A 23677-nucleotide genomic window follows, 5' to 3' on the forward strand; every position below is an offset into this window, starting at 1 on the left:
ATGGGAGAGAATCAAAGAGAGAGAGAGCTTAGAGATATGGAAGGAGATAATTACGGGGATTATACTTCGCTAATGAATCGTGTTGACTCCTGATGTGCAATCAATATAATTATAAGGTCAGTCCCAACCCAAAGTGTCGATAGATAGTGTCCATACTCAGTAAGACATCACGTGTAGACACTGTGACACCCAACGCCGGCGTCGGGAGATCAAGGACGGCGGGCGTGCGTGGCGTGCCAGCAATCCCGTCGGAGCAGGTGCGAGCCAAAGTGCGTGTTCGCGCCATACTTCCCGCCGGACGACGACCCGGGCAGGTACCTCGCCGTGCGCAGGGTGTTCGGCGCCCGTCAACGCCGCCGTGGTGCTCTGGGGATCGCCGCCGACCTGCTCGTCCATTGGGCAATGCTGGTCCCGCGCAGCGATGAGGTGGTGGTGGACTTGCGGGAGTTGAAGAGGGTGTTGAAGGCCAAGATCGCCGGGAAGATGGCGGCGGCGTGGGCGGCGGAGCAGGTGAAGAAGCGGGCCGCCGCAGGGGAGCAGCTCCAAGGCGGGGCGGCCGAGGCCGCGCCGTCCCTCGTCCAGCAGACACCGCCCTCGCAATCGCTAATGGCGGCGACGGAGACCATCGGCGTCCGTGATCCAGGCGTCCCGAGGGCAGGTGGCGAGCCTTCTCAAGGTGTATGAAGAATTGAAGATAATCCAAAGTGATGTTTCCAAATCCTGTTCCTCAGAGTGCTGGAGATCTTTACTACAGCTTTCCGATATCCGATGGCATCTTTGTTTTTTTTAGTTCAGTGAAATTTTGTAAATGGAGTCGGTGCAACTTCTTTGCCAGAGCCAACTATTACCCTGTACTTGTTTCTTTGTCAACTATGAATCTATGATAATACTGATCGACATGTACTCAGTTACTTATCTGACTTTAACATGCATTGGATAATGGATATGTTTACTGTGAACTGCAAATGATGAAAGGATGAACGAAAATAATTAATGTGGTAAACCTTAATCACTAAAAGAAATTAATCAGTCTGCAGTATTTGGGAGATCACCATTTTGGCATCGCAGTCCAATAGACACTGCAGCTTGAATGATCAATTGTATATGTAAACTGAATGTGGAGATTCAGGGAGATGTTCACATTTTTTTAGTTGGTAAGTTGTTGGTATACATCATGTGTTTGGCTTCATGAGATGAGTATCCTGGTGGTGATGATACATTACAGGATTAATAGGCACAAATAATATTGAGCCCCTGCATTTGGTGCCAAGTAACTTGTTCGCTCAATAATGGGTCAAGCCAGCAAAAATAGATTACTGGCAAATGAACAACCAAGTTCATTAAGCAAATAGAGACGAGCAAGCTATCTGCTCGCACGGACATAGTATAATTTCAGCTTTCTGTTGGCGCAAGAAGTACAGGGCTGTAAAAGCAGGACACCTGACTTCTGAAAACAAACTGCAGAACGACAGAAATGTGCACATTTTTTTAAGCATGGCTGATCCTTGATTGGAGTTGTTTCTTAGCCACGCTGGGAACAAAAACCATATCAATCCAGAAGCCCAAGCAAATTCAAATAGAGCTAATGCAGATCTCTCATGACTAGAGAGTACAGAGATCGAATGCAGGGTGATGTTGCAGCTATAGCCAAATCGATTGTGTCCGCTCGATGATCATCAGATGAAGGACATGGACAAACTTTGTTCCTGTTGGCACAAGCCTTTCATAAGCAAGCTAATGAAGCTACTACCATTACTCTGTTAACCTCTCTTTTATTTAGCACTTCCTGGTGCGTGCATGCCTGACCTAGAGAGCGGCGGCGGGCAGCCAGAGCACGTAGTCGCGCGGCATGAAGTGGCAGATCTCCTCCCCAGAGCACCTCTCTTTTATTTTGCTTGTGAGGAATAGTGCTGCCATGTATTCTGGATCCTGATCTTGACAATAAACTTTGCCATCATCTAAAATTCTAAATTAAGTGATGTCTATAGAAATTAAGTTATATACTCCCTCCGTCCCATATAAGTTGTTTTAGTCTTTTTAGATTCATAGATTTTGCTATGCACTTAGATATACCCTATGAATCTAGAAAAGTCAAAACGACTTATAATTTGGAACGGAGGGAGTACCTGTTTAGGTCCACATGTTTTACCCTTTTATCTATACACATTTTGAAAATTCTGATAGATCTAGTAACTACTAATACAATGACTAATACTAGGAAATATACTCGTGCGTTGCATGGGAGGAAAAAAAGCATCGCACGTCTTAATACACATGGCGCAAAACTTGGTTTATAATTTATTGTTGTTTTTAAATTTTCAATTATGTCTTTACCAAATTGAATTGATGAATTACTGAATATAATTTGTTTCTCTCTTCATGTTTACTAAATTTTAAGTTTTTAAATAGTAGTAAGATCTGAAGTGTTGTATACTATTCATAAAGGTGTGTCTTCTCTAACAGCTATGACTTAAGAATGTTCCTTTTAATAATCACTTATTTTGTGAGGACTTCTGTATACACAATGTTTTTTGTGTATGTCTCAGTTGTACTGATCTTCTTCTTCTTTTTCTTCTTCTTCTTCTTCTTCTCTTCATCATGTAGACCTGTCAGTATCTTTATGTTTTTTGTCTCTGTTGCCCTAGAAAGCGCGACATAAAGTTTGCCATGTGAGAAAACTAGTTCAGGTAGGTACACGTCAGCTGTTGGTATTGTCTGACCTTGTGATTTGTTTATTGTCATGGCGAAGCTTAGTCTGATAGGAAATTGTTTCCTATTAAGACGAAATGGGAACATCTCATCGTCAGAGGGGCATAATGGGATCGTCAGAGGGGCATAATGAGATTCTAGGCGAGAAAACTCTCATCCCAGAATGCTGTCCCAATACAATTTCTGCATCAATTGAATTTTTTTAAATCCACGTACCACCAACCTTGTGCCATTACAAAGTCCATTAGCTGGGTCGATATTCCTGAGTAGTATGATGGGACAGTTAATTTTCAGCTTCAACATATGTGGCGGTAGTCCATTTGGTGTAAGTGTGTTCAGGAATTCCGGTGGATAGTAGTTATGAGGATCATCTTCTACTGAATCAAAGCTATGATATACTATCTCATCTCCTTGGAAACATTCAATATTTTTTAGATTTATGCTGTCCACGCAGTCATTCCTTGTTGATAAGATTGCTCTTGAAGTGATGTATTTTGGATCTTTTAGGAGAGCATTGTCCGTTTGATAGATATTCTCGATCAATGTATCGAGGCCATTGTCATCTGGTGTATGTTGCACGCATATATTTGTAGGTAGACATATTTCTCCATTTTTATTTGTCTCTTCGATGCCATTTCCTATACGCAGTAGGTATTCTGCGAACCACGGGTCTTTATGTGCCCTCATGTTGTGCACAAGCTTTAATTGGTGCATGCAATTCCAAAGGTCGAACTTCTTAGTGATGCATCCACTATATGGGCTCTTGTTCCCTTTTGCACAACAGGCAGAACTTGTCTAAAATCTCCACCAAATATCACTGTTTTTCCACCAAATGGAAGATTTGGGTTGTCCATTATGTCCCTCATACTTTTGTCTAGAGCCTCAACTACTTGCCTCTTAGTCATAGATTTTTCATCCCAAATAATTAATGAAGCTGTCTGAAGTAGCTTGGCTGTCCCACTTTATTTTGTGAATGAACAAATAGATCCATCATCTATCCTTAGTGGTATCTTGAATCTAGAGTGGGCGGTTCTACCCCTGGCATTATTGAAGTTGCTACACCAGATGTTGCTGTAGCTAAAGCAATCTTACCTTGTCCACGGATTGTAGCCAGTAGCGCTCTATATAGAAAAGTTTTTCCTATGCCTCTCGGTCCATCGACAAAGAATAGACCTCCTGAATCACTATTAACTGCGGCTAGAATTTTTTCATATGTAGCCCTTTGTTCCTTGTTTAGGTATGTATGCAAAGATGCATCCTCTGGGTCTACCTCAATTGTGGATTCCTCGATCTCTCTAGGTACATCGTTTGTCGTGTTTTGCTGTTCGTCAATCTCTGGAAGAGGCAATGACCATATGTTTTTTCCCATTGATTGCAACATATCCCTGATATTTTTGAGCACCATTTGTTGGATCATATGTTTGCATTTGTAGGTTCTGCTATAGTCTTCTGACATTGCTTCGAGGTGGTTGTTCCATAGTGTACGGATGTTGTTGGGCTCACGAAACACCAGAATTATTGCAAAAAGCTGTCGTAGTGATGATGGCATACGAAACAACTCAGCTTCTATCATGCAGTTATCTATTGTATTGTCTACTTCAATTAGTCCTCTTTTTTCTGCAGATGCTTGAAAGGTTGGCACTATTTTGCCATCAATTGTTCGTAAGTCTTCATATCACGTGGCTCCTATCACGTGGTTTAGTAGAACTAGAAGGTAATATTGGTCTCCTTCACTCGGATGTGCAGCTACTATTCTGCCAACATGGTATGTAGCTTTCTGTTTCCTTTGTTGCCAAAACTTTCCTTGTTTCTTCCAAGTATAGCATTCAAGAAAATCCCTGTATAGTATGCCTCGTGCTTTTTCATGTAACCTGTTAGCTTCGAAGTATGCAGTTAACATTGCCCTTTTCGTGCCATCACGGTTGATAACATTCTCAATTTTTTCTTTTCCATGGTATGAAACCATGTGCGTGTTTGGGAGATGAAGCTTCAGTTGCATGACTGATGGGTTTATCTTGCTTAATTCAAATCCATATATTCTCCATAGTGCTTCTGGAGGTGTAACCCACCGTGCATTTCTGTACTGTCTAATTTCATCAATTTCGCCTTCATCATCCGCCCCAGTTACAGATACAGAGGCCCGGTCATGTCCCTTGTAGAATTATTTGAATAGGTACTTAATGGCTTTAATGCTTGAGCATACCTCAACATTAATGTGGCAGTTGAAAAAGCGCAATAGGTATGGGTTGTAAGGAACAACCCATATGTTATCTAGTTTACAGTTCCGGATTGTTTCGGTGTGTCCAACATTCCGTCTTCTATACAATGGGTAGGAGTCCTTGCCTTGAATTGTAGTTTCATTAAATGGTCTTGGATAATTGTTTTTGCAAGATGCTCGATTCTTTGTGCAAGGGCAATTTCTATTAAATATGCCACAAGGACCATGCATCATATGTTTGATGACCATTTTATATAGATCTGGATACTTGTGCTTGTCTGGCAGCTCGGCGGAGATTATTCTATCATATTGCTCTGGACATGTGTACTTGTATTTTCCAGTCATTATCAGTAAGAAGTGAGCATGAGGTAGACCTCTCATTTGGAACTCTAGAACATAGGTATATGCCTTTACCTTTCCAAGAATGTGCTTTTTCAACAGTTGATTCTTCATTTCTTCTAGTTTTGCCCAGATCTTGTGGTGTTGGTGCAAACTCTAGTTCTCGGGTAACCTCTTCCTAGTTTAGGTTGCAGGTCATTGTTAGGAATATGTCTGACTTTTCATATTTCTGAACTAAAGCCATAGCATCTAGATATCGTCGCAATTTATCTCTTGGCCCTCCAATAAATGATGATGCTAGCACTATTCGTTTTCCTACTTTATCACCCTTTTGTTCTCCTTCTTGAATGCTATTCAGGAGGCCTTGGTATAGATCTGCCCTTATTTCTTTCTGATGATGCCATATGTAGTTCAATCTGGAGCTCTCAATCTTGATGTATGTATCAACGGCAAACTGTTGAAAAAGTCTACCACTGTGGAATATTGGGTTGAATATGCTTGGTCTTGCATGGATTTTATAGCAGTAATATTCTCTCATGGTTACCCACAGCTTACTGCTTGAATCTGTGTAAGAATTGGAACGCTAAAGTTAGAGGAATATTTATGTAGTTGTTTCATATATGTAAACTAAACTTAGAAGACAAAAGTATATGAAATTCTAACCTAGGTTGTTGTCACTATTGTTGCGATCAACATTATCATTTCTCAATTGTTCCATTATTGTATTGGTTCTTGGGATATTTGAATGCCAACCGAGTTCAGCTCTTGGAAAGAATAGAGGATAAGACAACGGATCATAGCAGCCATAGTATGATCTGATGCCTTGTATTTTGTTGTTGTTTCCATGTAGTATTACATTCTTGTCAAAGGTATTTCTTCTTTCATTTCCCTCGATCCACACTGCAGCTACCTCAGAAGTTATTGGTGCATTGTATGTTCTTTGGTCTAATCTTTGGTCAAGGTTCAAGATCAGCCTGTAGTCATCAAGTTTTTCATTTTGTCCCAAACTTCTAAACTGTTTAGAGTATGGGTTTTCATGTATAATTTTTATTAAAATTGTGACTACATGTTTGTATTGCTCGTACTTTTCTTCTTGGCAATGTCGATACCGATGCTCTAGGCTAGATCATGATCGTAGAAGTACAACTCTAGGTGCTTTGGATCTGAGCGACTATTTTCATATGATTGTATATTGTGATACATTTGGCCATGAGCTCGGGTGTAAATAGCAGCTTTTCTCATGTCAGTGGTCTCACTATCTAGGTGGAAATAAAGAGATGTAAATAAGAAGTGTCCATTGAAAAATCTTATATTGTTCCGAAAATATCTTGCATCAGAATCATTACTTGTCCAAAGTCTCATGAGTTCAGGAGGTGTCTCTGGATTGGCTAATCTAATATGTCCTTTTCTACAGCATAACCCCTCGGATTCGTACTCAAATTTATTTGCATTGCAATATATGCAATTTTCTTTATTTTTCAGCATGTTTTTGTCGTTTGGTATGTTCCTGTAGACAATGTCATATGGATCTGAGATTTTTGTAGTAGTTTCTTCATCTTCTCTAATTTCGATATCCACATCTCTGTCCCATTCTGTTGAATTTTTTTTATATAAAATTTTTTAGGAAAGTATTAACATAATGATGGAAGGATTTTTTAAAAGTATTGAAGCATACCTTGACCTGAGAACATGTAATGATCCTTGTTCGTGTCTTGTTCAAATATCACTCCATCATTACCTGTACAGTATTTTGTGAATGCATATTTGTGTTTCTTTTGTATCATGTGAGAATTTACTTTGGAGTTGATAACCTTACCATTATCTTCATCATTTGTTAGTTGGGTTGGGGCATCAATGTCTTCTATGGTTAGGCATACTGAAGAGGGTATTTCTATTGGATGGAGATTGTTAGTAGAATATATGGATATATGTAGTCTATTCAAATGTTAAAGTACTGTATACCGTGTATTAAGCATATCTTGACCAGCAATACTTTTGTATTGGAATTTGCATATATTGTATTGAAATGCGAAAGTGTTGTATAGAATTTAGAGTATTACCGATATTCATGATTTCTGTCTGTTTTTGCAATTCTATGTCATTGTCCTCTTCGCTCATGGATTCATCTTGTTCTGATGATGAATAAACTATCCCCTTTTGTTTTTTCATGAATTTTTTGTTTTGATGGGCTAGCAATGTTTGCCTTTCTCCTAGCGTCACATGTTTCCTGTGTTTAACATTAAAGCTAGATGTACTGACTTCAGCTGACATATCTGTTTCAATATATGTAGGATTGTCCATTACAATTGAACCTTTCGTTGTTTTGCTGCTCCTCATTTCACGGTTAGTTGTGGCTTGTTCTGTTCTAGCTTTCTTTTGTTCTGGCTGCATATTTGATATTTCTGTCTTTCTTTTGTGCATTTTTTTGGTATTGTGTTGCATCTCTACCTTTTCTTCTATGACAAGCTTCACGTTGTTTTTTCAGTTTTTCCTGCTTTTCTTCATCTGTCATTTTGGCATAACGCTCTGTATCTCTTTTCCTTCTCTTTTCATTTGCATCAATGACTTGTGATTGTGACTCCACTGCATGCGAATTTTGTATTCCTTATAAAACTGCTACAAGTATATGTAGTTAATTTGGGAATACTAACAAATAGATGTTAGCTTCGTTTGTCACATGTACAGTTGTTTGTTGTCATCTGGTTTGGCAAATTGAAGGGCGTTCTCTGCACAATAGATTGAAATAATATAAACTTATAATAGACAATATGACTACTGAAAAAAGTAGGAGCATTTGTTTTTAGGAATTCATCTAAAATATAGTGTTCTCAGTACCAACTTGAATTTTCAGATTGAGCTAGTGTCGGCTACAACTTGAGGCTGTCTACTTGTTACAGAGTAATCTGCAGTGAGACTTTGTGAGCGCGGGAGAGAAGAAGCTTCAATTAGTTTATAAGTAGGGCTTGTTACCTGTTGTTGCCACAGAAATATTCTGCAGTGATAGATTATGTGAGTGCAGGAGAGAAGAATCTTGCTTTGATTGTTTTCTTAGTATAGATCTAAAAGCAACAATGGCACTTCTATACAAAAATAACAGTTGTATCTAGGGGCCTGTCACCTCGGGTTGTATTGAGAGGCTTTTTACCTAGAAACTGAACGTGTTGTATGGCTTGCATATTGGATACTTATGCATGTATATATATTGGTGTATCGCAGTCCGTTTTGGTATATGGTAAGGATTGACTCGTGTCCTAATACAACTTGTAGGTGGATTGTCCTGTTACCTGGGGTTGTATATTGGTATATTGCAGTCCGTTTGTATATGGTAAGGATTGACTCGTGTCCTAATACAAATTGTAGGCAGATTCTTTTATGTTGTCTGTTTCGTGTGTTCTTTACGAGTTGGGATTGGTTGAGATGAAGTCCGTGGATGATTTTTTTTCTTCTCTTTGTTTGATTTGAGTTGAGATATGGAATTCGTGTGATTATGTGATGGTGTGGACCTCACTCAGTAAACCATCCTATTTTAGTGCAAGGTACTGACAAGACAGGATGTCACGGTTAAAAGTTGTCGTTAAACCTGCATGCGTGCAGTGTCACATGCAACAAGCATCTAGGAGCAAATAAAGAATAATCACTTTCACGCAGTGATGCACGCATAGACCCGTCCCCGGTGGGAAATATATCAGTGGATTTTCCATGTACGCACGCAGGCATACACGTACAGAGACGTTCCTGTCAGGGTCTCATGGCTCGTGCTATTTTGTTCTGACCATGCCATTGGCATGTAGTGACACACATGCTCGCACACTTGGATCAAGACAGGTACAAAAGGTTTGTTGCAACTCAAATAAATTGTACTAATCACATAAGCATAATAGGGACTATGATTTGATACGCTGTATCTTCATCATTTGAATGTTTTAAGCTTCTTTTGATACACTCATATTGACATCACCCTCTTTCTTTTCACTTTCGAGTATTGCTGATACAAGTTATGAAGCCCAGGACATCGGAAGGCATATTGTATTTACATTCATTGTCTTTGTATATTAGTAGTTGTCCCAAAATTCGCTTTCTGAGCTCGTACCCATCCTATAGATTTATAATTTTTTGTAAGGTAAACCATCAACATTAAATTTGTATATTTAAATAAACAACATTAATTTAAAATTTCCATGATACTGACCTTTAAAATTGGTAATTGTAGTTCTTCATCTTTCCATGCGGACATGAAGAGGGAAACAAGATAACCGGATAGTTCCCTAGTATAAGATAGATTTTTTAATAATCTAAGTTATAAACAATATTCTAAAAATGATTCAAGACAACAAAAAAGTTAGTATATTTAATCTTCATTTTGAATGTAAGTTTACCTGTCATAAATTGGAACATCAGGTATGATTATTTGATGCCACAGGAAAATATCCTCATTCCATATAGACCCAGGGCATGTTTTTGACATGGCTTTTGGTAAATATTCAGCTATCCATAAAAGTTTATTCACATATCTTGCATTTGGGTTGTATTGGTAAATGGGGTTAAGAGGAGTTGGATCCAAAATGTATACTCTTCTGGTGTATTTATTGAGTACAATCACAATGAAGCCACCATTGAATTCTGTTGGCATAAGAATCTGCATATGGCAAGTTGTTAGAATAGTGAAACAACGGTGGTGCTAGGTGTAGAGATATGTTCCTTACTGTTTTGCATCTTGAAACACTATATGTAATACTAGGCCAGCTACGAACGGTCTCTGCTAGCCGTTCCACATCCAAGTTTTTATGGTAGTTCGGGTGTTGTCCAAAATCTGTAGTGACCTAGAAAATTAAATAATAATTGTTTAAAAAGGTGATCACAAGGGATGTGTACATGTATATAGACACATGATAACATATAAGACCATACCCAAAATTGCATGTCCAGACAATACTTTGATACTGCTCCTTTGGTCTTCTTCACTATTTTATTGTTGTCGAACATAATCATAATATTTCGTATGACCAAATTTAAACAATCACGGTTCATGGGCACGTCCTCATTTAGCATTTCTTGCAGCTTTTTGACAGTCAAGGTAATGGAATATGGCTTGGAGTTTTGGATCCATACGTTCCTAAAAATTATTAGGAAAATCAAATAGTGTATACTCTAAATTGTATTTGAAAACTAAAAAAATATCGAGCGGTAGTAATTTGAAATGGCTTACTTCAATGTTTCTGCACAATTGATTGATTTGATGTAGTCGCAAAGGCCGTCAAGTAACTCTTGCACACTCATCGTAGAAAGAATGGACATTAGTGACGTATTTATTTTGATCTGATAATAACTCTAATTCTTTGGATTTCATTTCATGAACAGATAATGATTCTAAATCTTTGGATTTCATTCCATCATCTTGACTTTCCAATATCACAACATCATTTGAATTTTTCTCAGTGCCATGATTTTATACGGGTTTGGTAGTCATTTCTGCTATGTTTGTTTTCCAACATAATAGTATATAGGCTAACTTCTGTCTAAATTGACTAATATCTTCCTGTAAAGTAGCAATGAATGTGGGTAAGTATAAAAATTAATATGACATCAACTATATAAAATATACCTATGTTATAGCTTGAGTTATTGTCTCTCCAGTCCGGTATTCCATAAACTTGACCATAAATAGACCACAAGATGAGCTGTATGGTTACAGAAGAATAATTATTGAAAAAAGGGCAAAGAATCTTACAGAAAAATAACTATATTTAAAAAAGAGGTTAATGTGTTGAAGCATACCCGTCTTTCTGGGTTGGTTCTTCCAATTGTTCTATGATCGTCCATTTAGTAAATTCCCGATTTTTCCAATTATGGTCAATCAACTCTTCCTATTTTTCAAGAATGCTCAAATGACATTGCAGACCTTTTAGTTGTAAATAAATTGAATATGTTAATCAATAGCTAAATCTATTCACATAAGTGGTGGATCATATAGAATATGTTATTACATAAATAAAGGGCAATAAATGCTATAGTAACTTACCATATTAGTGAGGTCATCTTGATGGAACTTTCAACATAATGAGTCCAGTACTTGTATCTCACAATTTTTTACGTTAAGAATAGCTAAATACCAATGTGTTTCTTCTATATTTACTGGAAGTAGAATCTATAAGTAAGACATTGAATTAGTTGCAGACATGCACAATTTTTTTAAAAAAAATGCCAAACCTAGAATTTGTAAAATATGAAAAATACAAACATAGATGTTACCATTTCATATTTTAGATATTTTTTCACAACCTCCGTAATAAAGTTGCCACCTTAATTTATTCCAAGTAGTCCATCTCTTTTTAACAGTCCTGAAATAAAAGGATTCTCATAATATATTTTAATATCATTCATATTTCGTAGATGAACCGTACCCTTTATACCATATATATATGCGCTGATTACCTGTAAAGATTAAAAGATACATCAGCAGTCATTAATGATATTTAGAAAGTATTTTATGAAAGCGTACATACATCATCATCCATGTATTTGTTTTGATCTAGCAGACACAACAATTCTTTTTGTTTGACAGATATATCGTCTATCTTCACCAGTAGATCATATTCCAAAGATATTTCTATTGCTATTTGAGCACAAAAATCCAGATCGCTCATTGTATAATATAACAAAAGTCAAAGCACAAAAATCCATATCGCTCATTGTATAATATGCCAAAAGTCAAGTAATTTGAACAATCATAACTGAGGGAACTAACAATGTATAATGAAAAAAATACCAAATATCTTTTGGGAGATAATCATATGCTTCATCAACCTTAGTTTTGCTATGTTCTTCTAATTGCTTAATTACGTCTGATTGCTTAATTACGTCTGGTTATCTGATTCAGAAACAATCAATTCAGAATACTTTGATTGTTTTTATGGCCTATCATCAAGATCCACACCACTGGGTGATTCAATGTTCGAATCCATTATCTGCAAAAAATAAAGCATGAGTCTGTTACAATGCGCAGATTTTGTCAGTTCATGTAACAACAGCAATAAGCAGACTCTCAACGAGATTACAAGCGCAAGCAGACTTACTTCTCAATTCTTGTCCGACGAGATTAAGATTTCTCTTCGATGAGATCATGAGCACCCAAATCAGGATTGGTGCCCGATGAGTTCAGGAGGCTTTTGTTTATATTAGATCAAAAAATATCAAATCAAAAAAGTTCTTGTTGGGTACGAATCAAGTTCAAGTTCTTGTTGGTTATGACAGAGAATACGTATCGGAATAATCCGTCGGCTGGGAGTCGATCTCCCATGGCATCACGCACCACACATGCAGAGGTGGGCAATGGCGCGAGCGGCTGGAGGATGGTGAGGGGGGTGGTAGTGACCTCTCTTCTCCCCCACGCGCAACCTCAAATGGTAGCACGCACCACGCATGTGGAGGTGGCGATCGGTGGATGGCGAGGGGCCGATGGCGGCGGACGGCGAGGTCAGGGAAAGGGACTGGAGGAGGAGGGGCATGGGTGGATGGCACACGAATGCAGAAAGGGACCGGAGTAGGAGGGGCACGGGTGGATGGCACACGGCCGCAGAAAGGGATTTTTTTGCACAATCGTCAAGAACTATTCCAAGGACTGCTATTCTAAGGATTGCGGTTGATTAAAAAAATTGAGAGACTTTTTTGCAAAACAATCATGAGGGTTGGTTTAATATTAGGTAGAGATTACCTGAAAAAATTACTATAATGATTAATACGTGGACTCGTTGGAGACTAGATCGAAGTCACTTCACCTTTACGGGCTTACCTTACCGTGGGCCTGCAGCGGTGGATCTGATCCATCCGTCCCTGATCCAATGGCTGAGACTAGATCGAAGGCACCTGCCTTTACTTTCATCAACCTTTCTCGCGGCCTTCTGTCTCCTGGCAGCGACAACTGGCGAGCGGCGGCACGCCCTCCGCCGCTCTTCAACGCGTCTCTTCGCCAGTTCCTCGTCGGACCCATCGCCAGCGACGAGCACCAACCAGGTATGGCGGCCCCTTCTATCCCCTTGGCCCTTGCTGCTGTGGGAAACCGAGCAACCAAGTCCTAATAATTAAGATATTTGTGAAAAAGTATATGCATGTAACTTTCGAGCTTTTGTGAAAAATAATGCAAGTCTTGGGATTGTACTTTAGAGCTCGTTGGGTTCAGGCGGGAGCTGCATGCTGTTGTTCTGCACCCCAATAGTATCCTTTCTGATGTATTTTTACTGTAGGTCGTCATCTGTTTTCCTTATAGTGCAATGTATGAGCTGTTCAGCAATCAGCTCCTCAAGCTAGCACAAGGCTAAAGTTGTACTGCTTCTTCCTGTTACTTAAATATACAAATGCTCAGGCATGTTCCTTCGGAATAAAAAGTAAATGCTGATTTAATTTATGCCAAAACCAATTACCAGCTAGCCCTTACCTAGTAGTAAACCTGCATCAATAATTGCATTTTCCATGACTGCACACCTAGGCAGTAACCGTTAGTAATCACTGGTCATCCAAATACTCTGCATTTGATCCATTGTTTTGGAAGCTGTGACCAAATGGTATAATTCAAGCTAGCCTACTTTAATCATTTATTTTTGTACATGGTTTATGTTCATCAATCCTATGAGTGTTCCTAGATACGCTACTGCTAGATATTGTTTATTAGTGTTAAAGCTGGACCTAGACAAAAACGTATCATAATCCTTTAGTTGTGTTTTCGCATGCCGAAGTTTCATATATGAATCTTGCATCACATGGCTTCTGTTCCCTTGTTTTCAGGTTCAGGCGTTCAGCTCTGTCTACTCATCAAGGCATTTGCTCTTCAGATCGCAACAACTAGGCGTGCGTGTGCGCTCTGCTCTTATTGCTATTATTTACCAAAACGGTCTTGTCCTTTCCAATCGGTCCAGGAAAGGTAGCTCAAGTGGAGAGCTGATCAATGTTGTGAACCTTGATGCTGAGTGCGTAGGAAATTTCAATTGGTCTATGCACGAACTTTGGCTGCTCCCTGTGCAAATTACTCTTGCAATGGTTATCTTATACTCTACTCTTGGCCTGGCAGCATTTGCCGCCCTTGCTGCCACTGTTTTGACAATGTTAGCTAACATACCTTTGGGGAGGATCGAGCAAAATTACCAAGAGAAAACTATGAATGCCAAGGATGCTAGAATGAATGGTATGTCTGAGATATTACAGAACATGCGCATTCTCAAGCTTCAGGGTTGGGAATTGATATTCTTGTCCAAGATAAAAGAGTTGAGGAAGGTTGAGATGAACTGGATAAAGAAATATGTCTACACCTCATCAATGCTTATATCTGTCTTTTTTTGGTGTTCCTGCATTTGTTGCCATGATCACTTTTGGAACTTGCATACTGTTTGGCATCCCACTAGAAACAGGAAAAGTATTATCTGCTCTGGCGGTCTGGCCACATTTAGGCAGTTGCAGGGTCCTATTCACAGTCTGCCGGGCGCAATCTCATCAATCATTCAGACAAAAGTATCTCTTAACAGAATATGTTCATTTCTACGCCTTGAGGAATGAGCGAGCAATGCTGTAACTAAGCTTCCAAGTGGTAGCACAGATATATCCATTGATGTGAGCGATGGTTGTTTCTCTTGGGATACATCTTCTCAGGTCCCTACTCTTCAAGGCCTGAACTTTCGTGTACAACAGGAAAAGAGAGTTGCTATTTGTGGAACTGTTTGATCTGGTAAATCAAGCTTATTATCTTGCATACTTGGTGAGATACCAAAGTTATTTGGGGAGGTTCAAACTTGTGGTAGAATTGCTTAGTCAGTCACCATGGATACAAAGTGGGACCATTGAGCAAAACATACTTTTTGGCACACAAATGAACATGGAAAGATACAAAACAGTCCTTGAAGTATGCTCTTTAAAAAATGATTTGGATATATTACCTTTGGGTGACCAAACAATCATAGGAGAGAGAGGAATCAACCTAAGTGGTGGACAGAAACAGAGGATACAAATTGCCCGTGCATTGTATCAAGATGCTGATATCTTTCTATTTGATGATCCATTTAGTGCGGTTGATGCTCGTACGGGACTGCACTTATTCAAGGTATGTTTAGACATTTAATGCATTCAATTGAATATTCTTAGTTATGACATTCGCTTCTCAATAATCCTGATTCACAGTTATTTCTTTGCCCAATTTGTTTCTGATTCAGTATTGGTTTTATTTTTTTAGTGCTCAAGCTATTTTATTATTCTTGGAAGAGTTATCCAAATTTGAAAATGGGAGCTATTTAGTTTATTGGTTAATACAATTCCCAGAACTAGACTTTGTTTTGTTTTAATAGCAATAAATACAGGCACGATGGTGTTTAAAGAAAATATGTTAAATATGAAGAAAGCTATCACTTCCATATCTGCTGGTTGCTGCGTTAGCAGAGCTCCAGCTCAAAATAATGCTGCAGACAGATTGAGGGTACTTGGTTGAGCCACTTGTTCTTATTTTCATCTAACATAGTGATTTAAACCAGATCCTTTTATCCTAGAAACTCTAAATCCTGCATGGATCTCAGAGCCAGGGATCTTCCAAACAGACCCTTACCATCTCTCTCCCCCGCTGAATCTGGTCACGGGCTTTTTCTGCCCCATCACTGTGGCGGCGTCGATTCTGCCATTGTCTATTCCTGGTGCTGTGCCTTCAGGTCTCGCTGTTGCTGAACCCCACTGGCAACTGCACATTGTCATACCGTGTGCTGAACAGAGTTCGACAGTTACGCAGGATGCAGCTGTGCACTGCTTTGTCATCATTCTGTATTGTACAGCCAAATTTGACAAACTGAATGATGCAGCATTTCAGTGGAACACTCTTCACAGGTGCATGAAGTGATTCAGGATCATTCAATTGCGTTCACTTAACTAAGCACTCCCATCATGAAAGATTTAATCCCGTTCACTTTATTTCCTCGAACCAAAAACACCTTGGGTTGACCACTGGATCTTACCTTTAACAAATCTTGTTTAAACTAACATATCTCTTATGCTAACATGGAAACCAAGTAAAAGATATCTGTATTTTCTCTAGGATGGACCAGGTATGGCTATTGCTGTGCGCCCCAACATGGCAGTATGAGTATTCTGTCTTTTATAACATCGTTTGCCTTTCTAAATTGTGTGCCATCATCTCTAGATTATTTTTTGTTAAGTGAAATTTACTGACTATAACTTGCATATTGCAGGAGTGCTTGCTAGGATTTTTAGCTTCAAAAACTGTTGTATATGTTACCCATCATGTTGAATTTTTACCTTCAGCTGATCTTATCCTGGTAAGCTGGCAACAAATGTCCAGTCCTTTTCTTTTAAGATACACGTAACAAACCTTTTCGCCTTTCCAATTTCTCTCGTTATCTTTTAGGTTATGAGAGATGGAAAAATAACACAGTCAGGGGATTACACTGAAATTCTTAAATCTGGAGAAGAGCTCATGAAATTAGTTGGATTCCATAAAGATGCGTTATCAACTCTAGACATTCTGGATCGTCGTAGTGACAGTTTCGATAGTACATCTCACCCTGGTGGCAATGCTAGCACCCTATTCATAGTAGAGGATAAGTATGATAACAGTGAAGAAGAAAGAGTTGTCCAAAATGGTCAACTGGTACAAGAAGAAGAGAGGGAGAAAGGCCGGGTTGGATTTATTATGTACTGGAAATATATTATGATGGCATATAAGGGAGCACTTGTGCCATTTATTTTGCTAGCTCAGATCATTTTCCAAGTTCTTCAAATTGGAAGCAATTTATGGATGGCTTGGGCAGCCCCAATATCAAGAGATGTGAACCCTCCAGTCAGTAGTTTGATGATGGTAAATGTGTATGTTGCATTAGCAATTGTTAGCTCATTGTGCATCTTCATGCGATCACATCTTCTTGTCACGGGTGGATGTAAGACTGCTACTATTCTGTTTGAAAAGATGCACGAGTGCATATTCCGAGCTCCAATGTCTTTCTTTGACTCTCCTAGTGGGCGTATCTTGAATAGAGTAAGCAATTTTACATTCAGCATTTTATTTTTAACGACATATGGAACTGGTGTGTTCCTGAGATGCTATTTGCTTTTCTTATCATGTTAGTGCTGAAAGTTGAAACAAATTGTGGGCTTCCACTGATCAAAGCACAGTGGATACCAGAATTTTTGATTTGATGGGCTATCTTCTATTTCCTGCCATTGAGATTCTAGGAACAATTGTTCTAATGTCACAAGTTGCATGGTCAGTCTTCATAATTTTTATTCCCATTATTATTGCATCACTGTGGTATCAGGTAATTTTTATATATTTGACATTAATTTTTATTTTTAGAATTATTGTTCCAACATCCAAGCTCTCATTGACATTCATTAAGTTGTATCTGAGACTTATAATTATGTGTTCTGTGCATAATATGTTATGATTCTAATCATCATACACTCTCCACACTTTTAGCAATACTACGTAGATGCTGCTAGAGAGTTGCTAAGGTTGATTGGAGTATGCAGAGCCCCTGTGATGCAACACTTTTCCAAATCAATAGCTGGCTCAAATATCATTAGATGCTTTCAAAAGGAAAGGCAATTTATCAGTTTCGTTGGACATTTGATGGACAATTTATCTCGACCAAGTTTATATAACGCAGCTGCTATGGAATGGTTGTGCTTTCGCTTGGATATTCTCTCATCCTTTATTTTTTCCTTCACACAGACACTTTTGGTCTCCTCACCAGCTGCTCTAATCAACCCAAGTAAGTAAATCAGGATTTTTCTAGAAAGATAAAAAAATTGTTTTTTGTGTCTACTAACATGCCTGATAATATTTTGTACAGAGACTGCTGGTCTTGCAGTCACTTATGGACTAAGTCTTAATATGCTACAAGGGTGGGCTATTGCTGTCCTCTGCAGTTTGGAAAATACAATGGTATCCGTGGAAAGAATGTTGCAGTATATGAATATTCCTTCTGAACCACCGCTTACAACATCAGAAAGTAGACCCAATTGCCAGTGGCCAACAGAGGGCAAAATTGGGCTTCGCAACCTCCACGTTTGTCTCTTGAACTTTATGTATTATCAGTGTGCATAAGTGTCGCTCTAATCAGTATTTGTGGAACTTCCAAAAAATTGTGATATAGGTTAAGGGATAGTAATGCTGGTTGTTTAAAAGAACATTTTCGTTACAAGCATTACTCCAATATTAACATGTCATTTTGCTTTTGATATTGTTCCTCCTGTTAACAGAATATTCTAGAAAAATAGATCACTTCTTATGGTGGATAACAAATATTACCTGCTACGCACTTCTCTAGTTAATTTCCCCATTTTTTCGAAATTATTGTATGCAATACAGGTACGGTATGCGCCACAAGTGCCTTTTGTTTTGAAAGGCCTGACATGCATCTTACCAGGAGGAAAGAAGATGGGTATTGGTGGAAGAACAGGTGGTGGCAAGTCAACCTTGATTCAAGCACTATTCCGCATTGTGGACCCATGTGTTGGTCAAGTGTCGATAGATGGCATTGGCATCTGCACCATTGGACTGCATGACCTTCGGACGAGATTGAGCATCATTCCACAAGATGCTGTTATGTTTCAGGGGACTCTGCGAAGCAATATTGACCGCCTAGGGGAGTATACCGATGAGCAAATCTGGGAGGTACAGTTTAATTGTCCTACATGCTTGTTTTAATCAAAACATTCATTTGTGCTATTTGGTTGCTAAAAATGCTTATGTTTGTGGTCTCTAGGCATTGGATTCCTGTCATCTTGGGGACGAAGTTAGAATGAGCTTAAGCTTGATTCGACAGGTTCGATATCTACCAGAAGGTCCCAAGACTATGATTTCAAAACCATAACTCGTTTTAAATTTTGAACTGCAGTGACAGAAAGTGGTAAAAAACTGGAGCGCAGGTCAGCGCCAACTTGTGTGTTTGGGAGGGGTGATTCTGAAAAGGAAAAAGATCTTGGTTCTGGATGAGGCAACTTCTTCCGTAGACCCAATAACGGACAATTTGATTCAGAAAACCTTAAAACATCAATTTGCTGAATGCACGGTGATTACAATAGCACATCGTATCACATCAGTTCTTGACAGTGACAAAGTCTTGCTTCTGGACAACGGTTAGTAACAGGGGCGGATCTGGGCCCCGGGCTGCCCGGGCTGCAGCCCGGGGCGAGGCCCAAGAGCAGTGGAAAACTTCTTCATAAAAATAGTATAAAAAAGCTTTTTGACCCATTAGCCCACCCCGAAGAGAAGTTAGCCCAGGCGCCCAGGCAGCCCAACAACTCCCGTTGCCCTAGCAGTCTAGCACTGCCTCCGGCCGACCCGCGCGGTGCGCCCTCCCCCGACTCCAGTCCTGCCTGACTCGCCGCCAGGCAGCGCCCGCCCAGCTCGCCGTCGGCCGCGCGCCGCCCCCCCCCCCCCCCCCGCGGCCCCAGCGCCTCGCGCCCCCGCCAGCCACCCGCGGCCCTGCGTGGCCGCGCCCTCGCCGGCCGCCCGCGCGCCGCCACCCGCGGCCCCGCGCGGCTGCGCCCCCACCGGTAGGCCGCCGCCCGCAGGCCCGCCCCGCGGCCCCCGCTGCCCGCTGCCCTGCCGGCCACACGGCGCGCCCACACCCGGCACCCCCCCCCCCGCATGAGCCCCCGACGGCCGCTGGCTGGCCCCTGTTCACCTGTTGAAATTGCTCCCTCCGGTATGCAATTTTTTTTTGAAATTGCTATTTCTATGCAAAGTAATGATAATGAATATTTCATTTCATTGATTTGAGTAGGAAGTATTTGAGTCTTAGTTTGCAATTGCAACATTTCATAATCATAACTTGGAATGGAGAAATACTATGCTAAAAAGAGTAGTGCCGAAAGTGTAGAGAGCCGGGTTGAGCAAAAAAGACCACAGATTAAACTTGATATGAGAGATATAGTTGCTGATCTAGGAGAAAGGAAGCCAATTGATGATTTTCATCATGACTTCAGGGATGAGGCAAGGAGAGCATATCTACAAATAGGTCCATATAGGCCAGCTGGTCATAAGTTTCCAAAAATGAAAAAAGATGGTAAAGGCCAATCAAGAGGATTTATTGGATCATGGTTTGATCAATTTGATTGGTTAGAGTACAGTGTAGCCAAGGATGCAGCTTATTGCTTTTATTGTTATCTCTTTAAGCCACAACAAGCTGGGTTTCATAGTAATGATACATTCACCAAAGTTGGGTTTAGAAATTGGAAGAATGCAAAGAATTGTTTCAAGGAGCATGCTCAATCAATTGATGGCTTTCATAATAATGCAAGAAAGCGTGCACTTGATTTCAAAAATCAGAGGCAAAGTGTTGAACATGTGTGACCTGTTACAAGTGCAGCAGAAGAGGAGGCATATAAAGCTCGTTTAAGTATCATGTTAGGCATTGCTAGATTTCTCCTTTTGCAAGCTCTAGCCTTTCGTGGACATGATGAGTCTAAAATATCAAGAAATAAAGGGAACTTTATGGGGATGCTTGAATGGTACAGAAAGAAGGATGCTAAGGCTGCACTTGTGACCGGTGAAATGCTCCAGGGAATAATCAAATGAGTAGTCCAATGGTTCAGAAAGATTTGGCTAGGGCTTGTGCGGAGGAGACAAGTGAGTTAATTAAAAGTGAAATAGGAGATCGTTGTTTTGTGGTGCTTGTCGATGAGGCTCGTGATGCATCTATTAAGGAACAAATGGCTGTGGTTGTGAGGTATATACCTCCTCTCCATTTGGTTATTTTGTTGGTTTTGTTTTGTTGCTTTCAAGTAACACTATTTTCTCTTTTCTCTTGTAGGTTTGTCAATGATAAAAGAAGTGTGATTGAGAGGTTTCTTGGCATTGAACATGTTTCTGACACCACATCAACTTCACTAAAAGAAACATTGGATATTATACTTAGAAGATATGGTCTATCTATTTCCAAGATTAGAGGGCAAGGATATGATGGAGCTTCAAATATGAGAGGACAATTTCATGGGTTACAAAGACTGGTATTGAATGAAAACCCATATGCCTTTTACATCCACTGTTTTGCTCATCAATTGCAACTTGTGGTAGTTTGTATAGCCAAGTGTTGTGGCTCAGCTTTTGATTTCTTCAATTATGTCACTTCAATCGTCAATATTGTTAGTGCTTCTTGCAAGAGGAAAGATCAACTCCTTCAAAGTCATCATGATAAGCTTGTTGAGCAGTTAGATAGTAGTGCTATTTTTTCTGGGAGAGGAAAAAACCAAGAAACTAGTCTTGCTAGGTCTGGTGATACACGGTGGGGTACACATCACAAAACATTGGCACGTCTTATGATCATGTGGTCCTCTGTACTGGAGGTGTTGGAGAATATTAGTGAAGATGGAACTGATGGGGAAAAGAAAATTACAGCCTCTGGATTGATTCAAAGAATGGAGTCATTTGAATTTGTGTTCATATTACATCTTATGATTAGAGTACTGGGGATGACTCAAGACTTGTCACAATGTTTGCAAAAGAAAAATCAAAACATTGTTCGTGCAATAAGATTAATTGGCTCTGTGATGAGAAATATGAATGAAATGAGGGAAAATGGTTAGGATGCCTTTTTTGAAGAGGTAAAGGAGTTTTGCCTCCTCAACAAAATAGAAATTCCTAATATGGAAGATATGATACCAGTTAGAGGTCGTTCGAGATGTCGTGGTGCTAAATTAGTGAGTTACTACCATCATTTTCATCATGGAATTTTCAATGTTGTGATTGATCAAGTTTATTGTGAGTTAAACAATCGATTTCCAGAAAGATCAACTCAACTCTTGAGATGTGTTGCTTGTCTTGATCCGAGGGATCCTTTTGCCAACTTTGAAGTACAGAAGTTAGTTGAGCTTGCTAAGATTTATAAAGATGACTTCTGTGATTATGACTGCATAAAGCTTGCGGGTGACCTTCGTATATTCATTGATGAAGTCAGACATGATGATAATTTTGATACTTGTATTGATCTTGGTAACCTTGCTAAGAAGATGGTTCAGACTGGAAGAGATACAACTTTTCCTTTGGTGTATCGTCTCATTGAACTTGCATTGATTTTACCGGTGGCAACAGCAACAGTTGAAAGATCCTTCTCTGCTATGAATATTATCAAGACTGAACTAAGAAATAAAATGAATGATGATGGCCTAAATAGTAGCATGATGTGCTATATTGAGCGAGATTTGTTTGCGTCGATTGAAGATGAAAAAATTCTAAAGCGCTTTCAAGGCTTAAGAAATCGTAAGATGAATTTGCCAAACGAGGGCTCGAGGTGCGTGTTGTTTACTTAATCTATTTCAATACATAATGTTATCTTGCTTTATATAGGGCTGAGATGTTGAAACTTTTTATGTAGAATTGAGGACGTCGGAATAAGTGGAAGTGGTGTTAATTCATGAAGACATGTATGGTTCTTTTTTTTCATGGAAGACTCTTAATTTGGTACTTTTCTACCTTCAATGTTCTATGTATTGTTTGAGTCTATTGGTTCAACACTGGAATCTAGAGAATTATATAATTATTTGTGCTCTTTAAAAAATATGTTATATCTAGTAGTGCATGGCTAGTAAGATTTTAAGCCTTATATTAGTTAGTCCGGGGCGGAGCCCGTTTCTGGATCCGCCACTGGTTAGTAAGACCCTCACGAGCCAAAAAAAATGTTTACTTTGTTTCTCCTCCCACTTTAACATTGCTCATGTTGTAAAACAGGTGAAATCGCTGAGCATGACACACCAGCAAAATTGCTGGAGGACAGTTCATCCCTATTTTCCAAACTCGTATCTGAGTATACCATGGGATCAGATTATAAGTAGCAAATGCAAGAAACAAACAACTAAATCAGTCTATACATGTTGCCTCATCATACTCTTTGTGTACTAGGGTTTCGGAATGTGTTCTTGCCAACATATTGGCATAAATATTATACAAGACAAGCTCCCTCGCAAGTGTGAGTATCTACTTGTTACAAGCTTAGTAGCCTGTAACGCTGTTACAATATACGCCACGGGAACCTTTGGGCCGTTGGTCCCATCTGATGTTCCTTTCAAGATCCATGCACGTACTTTGCAGATGTATGTACTGTCTTTATTTCAATGTACATGCATCGGAATTGGCCCAGCCATGATTCAGATTTCAGAGCTTCACCATGTGTGCTGTGTAGCAAAGTGCCTTCGTGCCAATGTGCCATCGCCACCATGAGAGGTTGCTGGTATGGTGTGGCGCCACAGCAGCCAGATGGGATCAATGGTGAACCTAGGCTAGACAAGCATATAGTGTTATTTCCATCATTGATGTGGTTTAGTGTCAGCATCACTCTTGTGGCTATGGTTACACTTATGTTTCCCAATGGCGATGGCCTTTGTTTCAGAAAACAGAGCCGCCATGACATTGGGCTGATCTGCAAATAC

The 23677-nt window shown here is 39.6% G+C and overlaps 2 pseudogenes; both read left to right on the forward strand.

The window, feature by feature from the left end:
- The first annotated feature begins 402 nt into the window (after positions 1-402).
- LOC117843964 (ABC transporter C family member 3-like) lies at positions 403-23083 on the forward strand (annotated as a pseudogene).
- Positions 20840-22669, forward strand: LOC140221758 (uncharacterized; annotated as a pseudogene).
- Positions 23084-23677: the final 594 nt, after the last annotated feature.

This window comes from Setaria viridis, chromosome 2, assembly GCF_005286985.2.
Source record: "Setaria viridis chromosome 2, Setaria_viridis_v4.0, whole genome shotgun sequence".
NCBI lineage: Eukaryota > Viridiplantae > Streptophyta > Magnoliopsida > Poales > Poaceae > Setaria > Setaria viridis.